Source organism: Castanea sativa, chromosome 10 (assembly GCF_040712315.1).
Source record: "Castanea sativa cultivar Marrone di Chiusa Pesio chromosome 10, ASM4071231v1".
In the NCBI taxonomy this organism is placed as follows: domain Eukaryota; kingdom Viridiplantae; phylum Streptophyta; class Magnoliopsida; order Fagales; family Fagaceae; genus Castanea; species Castanea sativa.
The window spans coordinates 5,362,137-5,375,890 of NC_134022.1; positions in this window are offsets into that span (position 1 = coordinate 5,362,137).

Sequence of the window (13,754 nt, forward strand, 5' to 3'; positions counted from 1 at the left end):
AGAACCTGTAATCAAACTAGTGGAATCAGCGGTGTTGGAGTTGAGATAAGAGGAGACCTTCGATTTTTGAATTTTTTGAGAAATGTGCGAAAGGAAAATCAAAGAAATGCGGTGAAATCGACGAGAAAGTGGGAGAAAACAAAGAAACACAAAAATTCAAAGAAGAAATTAGGTTTGTGACTAGGCAATTCCAATTCTTATCAATGCGATTGCGAGATGAAGAAAACACACCGTAACCGAGAGAGACGAAGTCACGAAGAGAACACCGAGCTTAGATTGAGAGAGACAAAGAAACATAGACGAAGAAATCAAGAACTTGAGCTTGAATGCTATGTGATTTAATTTTTTTTTGAAACTGAATGCTATTTGATTTCCATGATTGCCGAGATTATATTTGTATTTGAATGCTATACGAAACATTTTTTTGGTAAACAATGCTATACGAAACATAAGAGCTTAGTTTTGTTTTTAAGTGAAATTTAGAGACAATGAGATTTCATGTAATGGGAATACGAAACATAATTAGGGGTAGTCACGAGTTGGGATTAGATTAAATTTACTGGTATACTTGTATCTTGCTGCAGTAAGATATTTTCTATTTTAGTCCAGTTAAGGGAAACTGCCATGGGGCTTCGCCATTATTGGGTGGTGGTCAGGTGTGTTAATGCTCTTTTAAAAAGGCAAAATAAAAGATAAAGAACAGAAGTTACCTTGTGCTTATTTACCTTTTAGATACAAACTTTTTTTTTTTTTTTTTTAATATTTTGAAACGCTTTTAGATACAAACTAGTACATTACTTAATACAAAAGATTAACAATACTTATTGATTACTATTGAGTACTGATTACTCTTCACTTATGCGTTTTTCCCTTACGAGATAAAATTAGTTGGAATTTTATACTCATAAATTCCAGATTCATTAATTTTCCAATATTATAATACCCACATTAATTGTGTACCATCTTTTGATTGATCATGAAGAAAAGTCAAAGCTCATAAGGACGTTTCTTCTTCTTCTTCTTCTTCTTTTTTTTTTTTTTTTTTTTTTTTTTTTTTTTGAAGTGGAAAATTTATATCATAAAACCAGTAGAGTGTACTCAAAGACAAACGCAATAGGAAGCTAGGCCAAAGATAGCAAGTCCTTTTGGACTAGTGTAGCAACAGGAGGGGTAACCCCTTTCCACAAACAGGAAGTTTCATTTCTATGCGCAAGCTGAGCCAGCTCTTGTGCAATTACATTAAGGTCTCTATTCAGATAATTAAAAGTGCAGAATTCAAAAGTCTCACTCCTAAGTTGAATTCCTTGCAATATATGGCCCGAGTCACTTCCTGTGGCATTGTCGTTTATGGCTTGGATCACAGCAAGTGCGTCACTTTCCAACATAACACGAGACAAGTGCAATTCCTGGGCAAGTACAATACTTAATACAAAAGATTAACAATAATGGCTATTGAGAACTGGTTATTTGTTCACTGTAATAATAGCTATTAACTATTTATCATTCTTTGTCAGGCACTTATTGAGTACTAATTACTCTTCACTTACACACTTTTCCTTTATGAGATAAAATTAGTTGGAATTTTGTACTCATAAATTCCAGATTCATTTGATTTTTCAAAACCAGGTAAAAAACAAAAACTTTCTTTGAACAAAAAGGTTGTAGTAGAGGTACTTTTAGTACAAATCTCCGAGACACGAAAACCAAATAATATAAAGTAAGATAAAATTATCAAATATCATGAAAGTTGACCATAACTGTGAGAAAAAAATATTGATGTAGTAGATTTCACCTGGCTGATTTTTTTTTTTTATTTCTCCTTTCAACTAACGGGAAAGGCAAACGTGACCAATTGTGGGTCACATGGCTCACTTATTAGACTTCCTAAGCTCCCGTGATTAACTTTAGCAGCGTTTTTTTTCCCCTCTTTGTTACGGTTTCCTCACGTTTGGTTTTCGCTCTTCAATTTGCTCTGTCGCTACTATTTTTTCTTATTTTTGATTTATAGCTCACATTGATTTCGAAGAAGCAGAACAAGGCGTTGGCTTATATATATATATATACACACACACTTAAAAGTGGTAAATTATTACATTAATAACAATTAGTTGCAATAATTTATAATTTCTAGTTGTAATAGAGGCATTAAAACTAAATTGCATTTAGAATTTTTTTTGCAATAACTTAAATTGAAGAAATCGTTTTAATAACTCGATACCGATTATTTTGCAATCTATTACAATAAAAATTTTAAAGTAACAGCTTATTGCAACAAATATATATATCATTGCAATAACTAAATATCAATTATTTTATAATCTATTGCATGACAAATATGAAGCTGCAACGAATATATTATTACAATAATCTAATACCAATTATTTTACCATCTATTGTAATAAAAAAATATGACACAATTATCTATTACAATGAAGAAATCGTTTTAATAACTTGATACTGATTATTTTGCAATCTATTACAATAAAAATTTTAAAGTGACAGCTTGTTGCAACAAATATATATATTATTGCAATAACTAAATATCAATTATTTTATAATCTATTACATGACAAATATGAAGCTGCAACGAATATATTATTACAATAATCTAATACCAATTATTTTACCATCTATTGTAATAAAAAAATATGACACAATTATCTATTAAAATGAAGAATACCAGAGCCATTCGGCCAAGTTCCAAAGAGCTTGAGTGAGCTATGGATGATGATATCGTACCAGTGCATCCATGGGATGCACCTGTAGACATTCTTTCGCCCTTACTTCCCCCAAAGCATCCTTCAGATCCTACAGGAGCTAGCAATGGCATCTCAGTAGATTCCCAGATCTACTTGCTCTGGATTGTGATTCCAGTCATAGTGCTACTATGCCTGATCTGCCTCTGCATTTGGATTTGGGTGGCACGGAGGAGGAGGCGCCCACATTCCTATAGGCACATGAGAGAGTTGGAGATGATGGCAAGGACTACAGTTGTAGCACGACCATGAAGTTGATAAGAGTAAATACTGTGTATGTGGCAGTGTTAGCTGTCAAATTAGTTGATGCGTAGTTAGTTGTTATGCTAGGCAAGTGAGTTACTGGTAGTTAAGATTTGGGAATGTATTGTAATGGTGTTCCTAGCATTTTCCTTAATTATAATGCTCAGTTTGAAAAGAATGTGAAACTCTGGACCAAACATCAAGAGGCATTAGAGTTGATTTGATGAACAAATTAAAATAACTACGGGTATCATTCATCTTTGGCTTTGCAAATAAACAATAGAAATAACCACAAAGAGAGAGAGAGACCCTTAATTGACTTCGCTAAACTAAATCCATTTCTTATTTGTCCATCTTGAATTTAGCCTGCTTCGTATTTAAATCGATGATCAGTCTTGTATATTTTTTACTCTCTTTTTATTTATTTATTTTAAAGCAAATCGAAGCAAATTATTTATTTATTTATTTTAAGAAAAATATTTTTAACTTGTAACCATACAACGTAGGTTAGTTGAAATTTATAAGATCATAAATGAAAATTAGTCTATCTAATTAATTCAAACAATAAAATCATAATTTTAATATGGTAACTAATAATTAAAACAGATTTCTGAAAGGATAAAACAGAAAATATAGTCTTGATATTTTTATGAAGAGTAATTAAGAATCTCATGAATAAGTTTGATGTTGTTTTACAAAAAAAGAAAAAAAAATCAAGATTGAGCATGTGCTTGAACTTGGTCATGAGCGTGAGATTGGCACACATACGAAATACGAATATAAACTGTTTATCCTTGGCTTGGCTTGACTCACTTACAGCTCTACTTATACATTTGAAATCTTAAGCTACCCAAAATATTTATATGGGCAAATAGCTTTTTGAGCTTATACATCCATATAACTTTGCACTCATGGCTCCTCCTAGAGCAACTATGTTTCAGTTTCATATATTTTGGTTAGAGATGCTTTCAGCATACTGACTCTATAACATTTGGTTTCCCCTTACTTTTTATTGTTGTTGTCAAGAGTGTTTATTCTCCATGGAGTAATGAAATGGAACAATCAATAATTGCTTTCATGCATTATTAATGAACCTTTAATTCACACATGTACCCCTGCGCGCGCACACACACATGCACAAGTGTTGTTCTCTTTATTTTCAATTGATTTGTGCTTGTATCTCTTGATAATGTGTAAACCTTTTCAGATTTTGGCTCTATTTTCATAAGAATCTTTGTAAAGCATTTCTTTTTGCAAAGGTATTATGAATTCTAGTCGAAGGTTTGTTACAAGTTGATTTGCTTGTGGGCTCTATGTTGAGATACTGTTTGAGTCTTTGATAAGAATATTGTTGGCACCTCTTGAATAGGTTATGTCATCCTCAGAACCTGTAAGTGAAGAAATGGAGCCAATGAGAGAATACCTTAACTGGTTGGACAAGCGACAAACACACAGTCACAGTGAGAGAATACCAGAGCCATTCAGCCAAGTTCCAGAGAGCTTGAGTGAGCTTGGTTTCTGATATATATAATTACAAGTGAAAATCTAACAGTTCAAAAAATTAGAAGGTAGGAAACATTTCAGGAATTATGACTAAACTACATCATATTTTTGAAACTACATGATATTCGTTTTGCTTTTTGCGTAACACGTAGTGCGTGTACTACAACCTTTTTGGTTTTTACTACCTCGAATATCTTGTAGCAATAAGCTATTATTTCACAAATTTTATTGCAATAGATTAAAAATAATTAACAAAAATAATTTGGGTTAATTTATTACGACGATATCTTCATTGTAATAGATAATTGTCATATTTTTTTATTACAATAGATGGTAAAATAATTGGTATTAGATTTATGTAATAATATATTCGTTGCAACTTCATATTTGTCATGCAATAGATTATAAAATAATTGATATTTAGTTATTGCAATGATATATATATTTGTTGCAATAAGTTGTCACTTTAAAATTTTTATTGTAATAGATTGCAAAATTTTTACTGGTACGATATCATCATCCAAACGTTATAATACTTATTACCTTTTTTCTAGCATGCACATCATAGCTACAAGAGCTAGCAGTATGTAACTCATCCTGTTTAGAACGACGTTCTTTATTCTTCTTTGACTCTATCTACATTCAACAAAATTACATGTTTATATACAGTATGCTTTAAGGATCTAAAGCCACCTTTAGCTAAAGCCAAACCTATGAAATATCATTTGGTATCTATTGGAAACAAAAGTAAAAGAATGAGAGAAACTACATGATGATAAAGAGTAACAATTTGATAATAAAAGCTTCACTTGCATCAATATAATGGACATCAAAACATTAAACACCACACACTTGCCTTTGTTTTTGAACCTTGAGACAAACTAGCATTTACCACTTCTAAGACTTCTACCAAATTAAACAAATATGAAATATGAAACACAACTTCTCATTTATACCAGTTTCACAAAAAACCCACATAAAACTAACAAATACTATCTGAAAGCAATCCAATATGTATTCTCTTAATTTCTCAATAATCATTCTCCTTTTGGTATGATCCATGATGGAAAAGAGAGAGAAAAAAAACATACCACTGCATCATCAGTATACCAATGATCGACAAGTATATCCCAGTCTTGTGCTATGCATCCCTTGGGTGGGTTGTTCTTTACCCGTGTTTTGTTTCTTGAATGAGGTATATAATGTCGTTTCTTCATCCTAGACTTATGATCCCTCCAAGCCTTTCCAATTTTTTGCAAGGTAAATGTCTTCAGAGCCGCATATGCAATAGGATTAACAGGGACACTGTATTTTTGCTGCAATCAAATAGTTGAGTTATCAAATTACAAATGTGTTCATGCTAAATTACTTATGTAAAACTTAGTACAAAATATCATAATTACAAGTATTATAACTTCTTTAATACCTTTACAACACGCCAACACTCTTCTTTAAGTTCTTCTGGCATGTCCTTCCAATTAAGATATCTAATCGGACATATGTGTGGTTTCCGCGCAATTGTACCCAAGAAACCAGTGAAAGTCCTCGCCCCATCATCAATTTGCTGATGCAAACTATTTAGTGACAACTCAATTTCTTCGTTAGCAGGAAGATCCCAAACATCCAAGTACTTGCTTGGCTCGCGAGTGACACATACAGCTGGTTGCACATCTAAATTTTGAAGGAGACAATATCAACCAATGTCAAGCAACAAAGCATGAAAACCATCTAATAGGATGAGTCTAAATATTCTATTAAACAAGTGGTCATTACTTTGCTTATGACCAATTAAAAACTTTGGTTCAATTAAAAAATTGAACCATGCAAAAGCCCATTTGTTTCATAAAATTTAATATAAGGGTTCACAACTTATATGCCCATACCTTGTGTATGAATGGTAAACTATTGAGTAAAAAGCTCATACCTTGTATAGAAGCTTCGTGCGTTTCTTGGTCCCCCACTTCATCCACATCTTCTGAAGCAGCTCTTTCCAATGTTGAACTCTTAGAACGTGTGCGTAGATTTGTCTTTCGCCTTCCCATTTCAAGTGTCAAAGTCTGAAATAAACAAGTATATAAGCACAATGACAAGTAATAGTACAAGTAAAACTTCTCATATAGCAAATCTATATAAGACTACCCTTAAACAACACAAATACAATATTTTCAATGAGAACCCCAAATATCACTATTATTTCAGCAGCATATAGTATAGTATACATGTTAGAAAACATTAATAGGCATCCAATTGATCATAATATCTTGAACATTTCAAATTGCAAACACAAGACCACAAATTTCAGCTTCTAACAATCACATTAGAGAACATAGAAGGGAAACTAAAGCAAACAATTACACCATCAAAATACCCAAAATAAGTTAAGGTTTCATAGACTCATACCCAATAGTATAAACTAGAGTCATCACCACTAGACTCATCATCACTAGACCCATCATCATTGGACCCATCATCATTGGACTCATAAATATCATCACTAAGCTCTTCATCATCGATAAAGTCTTCTTCAAGCAATTCATCCTCACTAATCAACGGTGTATCACAAATGATTCCTTCTTCATCAACTCGAGCCCAAGCATGGTTGTCATTTGCATCATCACATGCATCATTAGTAGTTACATTATAAGGGACATTCTCCATATATGTATCCACTTCTTCATCATCATCTATAGCTTTAATACCAACATCAAACACCTCCATAGGTTTTGTTTGGACCACCACCATCCAGTCTTTATGTCTCACATCCTCCACGTAAAACACTTGCAAAGCTTGAGATGCTAATACATAAGGTTTGTCAATCAATCGATCGCCCTTGTGTATCAATCTTGAAAAATTGACAAGAGGAAAGCCAAAGTCATCTTTTTTGAATCCTCTCCCACTAATAACGTCAGCCTATTGACATTTAAATAATACATATCGATACTTGTCAGAGTAATTCAATTCAATAATATCGATTAGTACACCATAATAAGTAGCACCCCCTTCCGTAACAACACAAACTCCACTATTTTGAGTTTTCTTAGTTGTCTCAAAATCTTTAGTGCGAAACTTCAAACCATTTATGACATAACGTTTGAACCATTTTGCTTCATTATCTAGATATCGAGCAAACCATCTAACTTTATCATAGAGTTCCTTTCTCTTAGAGGCATCCATCGACATCACCTATAATAGAGGAAGACTTTTATTATAAGTATGATATCTAAAGTGTTACAACAAAAAATACAACAATATATATATATATATATATATATATATATATATATATATATATATATATATATATATATATATATATATATATATATGCTTTACTTACATATTCCCTAAACCAAGGGCAGAATTCCTCTATGTGTTGCTTTTGAATAACATCATCAGTCACATGAAAAGGAAAACAGGCCTTGATCTCCGCTATGTGTACACTGTGTAGACAAACGTGTTAGTGTTAATCTAGAGTATTGTATTGGAATGTCGTTAAAGGACACGTAAGGACATATCACTTACTTGCGAAATGGAGTGATTTCTTCACAATTGAATAGTACATAACGATGTGCTTGGATCCATGAATTTGAATCTAGTGTAATGCTCACCACTGCACCCATGGATTCCTCAACATTCCTTACAGGCCGATTGAATGTAGTTTCAACAGATTTAAAATAGCGTGAGCAGAATGTTAAGCATTCCTCTGCTATATACCCTTCTGCAATGGAGTCTTCTGGATAAGTTTTATTATGTACGTAAGACTTAAGTCTTGACATGTACCTATTGGAAAACCCAAGATCAACAGTGGGAAATTGGTAAGTTAAACAAAACCAAATAGATCAAGTTAATATATGTGTTACCTCTCTATGGGATACATCCGATGGTAATGAACTAGGCCAGCAACTTTGGCTTCGCTAGCCAAATGCATGACTAGAAGTACCATCACTGTAAAAAAAGAGGGAGGGAATATCCTTTCCAACTCACACAATGTCATTGCAATTCTCTTTTCAAGAGCCTCAAGTTCCTCCGCATTTAGTACTTTGGAACATATCTCCCTAAAGAAACAAGATAAGTCAATTAAACTCCTACTCACTTCAGGGGGCAAAGATCCACGTATTGCTATTGGAAAAAGCTGCTGCATTAAGATGTGATTATCATGGCTCTTCATCCCACTAATCTTGCGTTCTTTCAGTTTAACGCAACGTGAGATGTTTGAAGAATATCCATCTGGCACTCTTACATCTTTCAAAACTTGCAAAAAACTATCCTTTTCAGTAGCATTCATATGGTAGCAAGCATGTGGCATACGTGTTTGATCATTCCTAACATTTTCCAAGTGAAGTCCACTTCTTATACCCATATCCTTTAAGTCTTGGTGTGCCTTCAAGTTATTCTTTGTCTTGCCATCCAAATTCAACAATGTGCCAATTATATTATCCACTACATTCTTTTCGATATGCATCACATCAAGATTGTGACGCAACACATGGTCCTCCCAATAAGGCAAGGTGAAAAATATACTTCTCTTCTTCCACACAGTTAAGGCCTCCTCCCCTCTTTTTCTTTTATTGGTCAAATTAACTTTTTTCTTCCCAAACACATGTTCGGCTACAACATCCGTTTGTAACATGATTTCCCCTCTGAGTACTGTAATTGGAGCTGGTCTCATATCATCATATCCATCAAATGATTTTTTTTGCTTATGAAATTTATGATCTCTATCTAAGAATCGCCTGTGTCCAATGTAACTAAATTTCCTTCCATATCTTAACCAACAAGACTGACTATCATAGTTACAAGAGGGACATGCAAGTCTCCCTTTGGTACTCCAACCCGAGATATCACCATATGCAGGAAAATCATTTATGGTCCACAATTATGTAGAATGCATTTGGAATGATTTTTTGGAAGACACATCAAACGTTTCTACTCCAATATCCCATAACTCCTTTAGTTCTTCTACTAGGGGTTGTAAGTACACATCTATATCGTTTTCGGGTGAGGTTGGATCGGGAATCAATAAGGATAGCATGAAATAAGACTTTTTCATGCACATCCATGGAGGGAGATTGTATGGGATCAAAATGACAGGCCATGTACTATGAGTAGTACTTATATTTCCATACGGATTGAATCCATCAGCTGCTAATCCAAGCCTTACATTACGAGGCTTGGATGAGAGTTCTATGTACTTAGAGTCAAATGATTTCTAAGTTCTAGAATCAGTAGGATGCCTCATTAACCCGTCATTCACACGACCATTAGCATGCCACTTCATATGATTGGCTGTTTCAGGAGACATAAATAGTCGCTTCAATCTTGGGTTTAAGGGGAACCACCGTAGGATCTTTGCAGCTTTCTTTTTTTCTTCTCTTGGAGGAAGCATTAGTACTTTGTTGACCTTTAGACTCATTACTTTCCCATCTTGAAAGGTTATAGTTTGGACAAGTTTCAAGGTTCGCATTGTCCTTCCAATATAAAATACAGTCTTTAGGACAAGCATGAATCTTCTCATAGCTCAAGCCCAGATCCTTAATAATCTTCTTAGCCTCATAACAATCTTTTGGCAACTTAGCATTTGAAGGAAGAAAGTCAAGCAAAAATTGCAGCAACATGGTAAATGATTTGTTGGTCCAACCATTAAGACACTTCATGTGGTACAAATGCACAATGACTGACAATTTTCTAAAATGCTTACAACCTTCATAACAAGGTTGATTAACATCTTCAAGCAATTTCATAAACTAAAGTGCATCTTCATTAGGACCTTCTGCAGGACCTTCTGTGGGTTGGTGCACACTAGGGACTTCTTCCGTTGGCCCAGATGCCATATCTTGTATGGGGAACATGTCATGCAACATGTCACGAAGATCGGCATACTCTGTCGGGTTTTCTTGGACATGACTATTAGGAGTTTCAGTAGAAGTCTTTGCAGACGATGATTCCCCATTAAAAATCCAAGGGATATAACCCCTACAAATCCCATTTGACACTAAGTGAATGTGTACAACATCTCTAGGCAACGAATCTGTATGCACGCATTTTTTACACGGACATGAAATTGTTCCATCTGGGTTTGCATGGTTAGATGCAAAATTCAGAAACTGTTGGACTCCATCTAAATATTCTCGCGACCTTCTATTGGTAAGTTTCATCCAACTCATATCCATTGCTATAACGTGGTTTACAAGAAATACCTATAATGTGATTTCATGAAAACACAAACCAAGAGTTAACACACATTCCATTTACACAATTTCACCTTAATTTAAGAAACAAATCATCTTTAATCATTCACTTTTAGCTATGTTTCTAATCAAACAATGAATTTAAATGCATAGAGAAGTTATCAATACATTTGGTAACTATAACATCTTTAGGACTAGCAATATTCTTTAGGAATGGACATCTCTTTAAATATGCAATTCCATTTTAGCGTTCCACATGTGTGAAAAAGATAGAGAGAAGCCCTTAAAATGAATTAATCAAATAAGAACAACTCAACAACAATCATCCAATATTACACAAAACAGTCAGCACTCCCAATATCAACTAAAACCACCTTATTACTCCATGCAAGCCACCTGCTTGCCCCAATTCAACAACCCACCACAAACAGAGAGAGAGAGAGAGAGTACCTTAAGTCTTTCACCAACTTCACTTGCTTTGATCACACGAACTTATAGTGCCTCTTCTTTTTGCAATCTGCCAACAAGAAAAGAATATATATAAACCTAAGTTAATTTTCAAACAAGACTCACTTCAAAGCAATTCAGCTGAGAGTAAGTCACAAAGGAAGCATATCTACAAACAACACAAGTTTGTGTTGTGCAAGATGAAATATAAAACAGCTTCACAAGATCTTAGCAATATAAAAGCATATTAGGATTTTCACAAGATCCTTAGCAATATTAAAACATAAAAGTTTGGTTTATTCTTGAGAATTTTTTTTACAGAAAATTAACAAGATAAGTCAATCTCATTTTAACATTTAAAATTAGTAATTTTACGTCAAACAATCATTTTGATGAAGTTACTCAAAAGATACAGGTATTATAGTACTATACCCCCTTTTCATGGTTGGTTGATAAGATTGCTCATGCACGATTGGCATCTAAACTGCTAAATGGCCCAACAGAAATGATGTTGTGATATTCTAGCATTTCTTCCTTAACCTAGGAGAAAAATGTTCATATTCATAAGATGTCTATATAAAGATATCTTAATAATGAGATCACTCCAAATCCAAATCAACAAAAAACTCTTAAGGAAGTTGAGCTGTGTACTATTGTTCAAAAACAAAAGAAAACATGCAAGCGTATTCATGCTATCCAAATTCCAAAGAATCAAAATTTCAATAGCTATTCCAAACGTAAAGCATATTTGGTTTGGACACTTCAATGATTTAATAGGTATTCCAAGCGTATTAATGCTATCCAAGTTCAATCTCACCCACTATTTATATAGTCTTCCCCTTTGGAGAAATACAATATGTGGGCCCAATACCACAATGGTTGGCAAGAAAAAGTATGGTTTTTCTTGCAAACAAGACAAGTATGATATAATGTAGTCCACTGATATGATATAATACTATGAATATAATTTTCAGGCAAAGAACTAAGGAAGTCAACAATATACATCATGATATATTTACAATACATTGACAATTGCATATAGTTGGCATGCATACCCAATTCATATTTTTACCATATTTTATGATTTTTTATCTTTTGACTCATTAAAACAGCAAAATGCTTTAAATTGTGGAGCAAAAAAATTTATAGTAATATTAAGAGGATTATCCATCCCACTCATATGATAAACCTCATTCAAGCAGAGAGAGAGAGAGTGATGGTGTTACTGGTATCTGGCAGTGGCAATTTGAAGCAATAACTAACACCAAAACAAAACTTATTCAAAGAAAGGGAAACAACCCTAAAGAAAAATAAAAAATGTACCCTTTTCAATCGGCTCTAAGCAGAGATCAACTTGGAAGGATCAGTTCTCAAAAGAAGAAAGGAAGCCTAAGCCCAATTTGAATCAAAACCCTCAATCACATAAGCAACCCAAGTGAGGCCCAACATAAATTTACTAACCAGCCACCTAAAAATTAGATTCGGACCTTCACTTCCACCAGCCCAATCTGAAATACACCCAGCTCAAGCCCATCTAATTTTAGACCAGAAACGCTTGGCCCGTTATACCAAAACTCAACCCAAAGCAAACCCACTTAAGGAATAAAAGGGCCCAAATCCATTCAAGAATAAACCCTTAAGTCCAAATTAGTCCAACCAAGAATACACCCAAATATCACTATCATTCAAAGTCTTGGCCTAACCAAAAACTCTCCCATACCTGCTCTGTTTATATTTAAACCAAAAAAAAAAAAATTATAGGAAGTGGGATCACACAGCCTTGGTGATTGTCAATTAGTCATACATGAGAAATTGATGATAATAATACACAAATGGAAAGGAGGGTGGGAGACAGAGAAAATGAATTTGTTTTATGAGAAAGTTCCAAATTTTGATAAAATGCATAATATCATTTTAAAATAAAAGCTACAGGGCACACAGTCACTTGTCAAACCTATGAAACAATTCATGCCACTTTCTATTTTATTAAGGTTGGTGGATCCAGCAAAAAAGCCTGTTGGAAGAGCCCAATGTGGAATCCTCTAATATAAACTCTCACCAAAAAAAAAAAAAAAAACCAAAGCTTTGGGTTTTTATCTTTTTCAGTCGTCGAAAAAGGCCTAGTTAGACTACAAAAAAAAAAACACCTGAAAGGGCGCCATTGGCATTTCTCGAAGTTCCAACATACTATAAAAAAGAAAAAAACAATTTTGGGTTTGAACATCCTGTTCAGGAAGGGATTTGTAAGCTCTTTAACTGTAAGTCATATCATGGTTTGGTCAGCTTCATATACACTCCACTCCATATATTTCAAACTCAAATTATTAGTAAAGAATATAATAATTAAGAATTCAAGCTTATTCAACATTTAAAAAAAAAAAAAAAACGTAAATAAAGAAGAATGAAATATATTAAAAACCTATAAATTATGCATACAACTAATAGCAGCAGCATTTTCAATGTATTTTCGAAAAAAAAACTAAGACCTACGCTTATCCCAATTCCAAAACCCTCCCCAATAGAAAACTAGTTTAAAGCTCAACTACATCAACCTTCGTGATTAGGAAGCTAAAATTTGAAGCTCTTAGGGAAAAACTCTACAATTCACTAATCATGC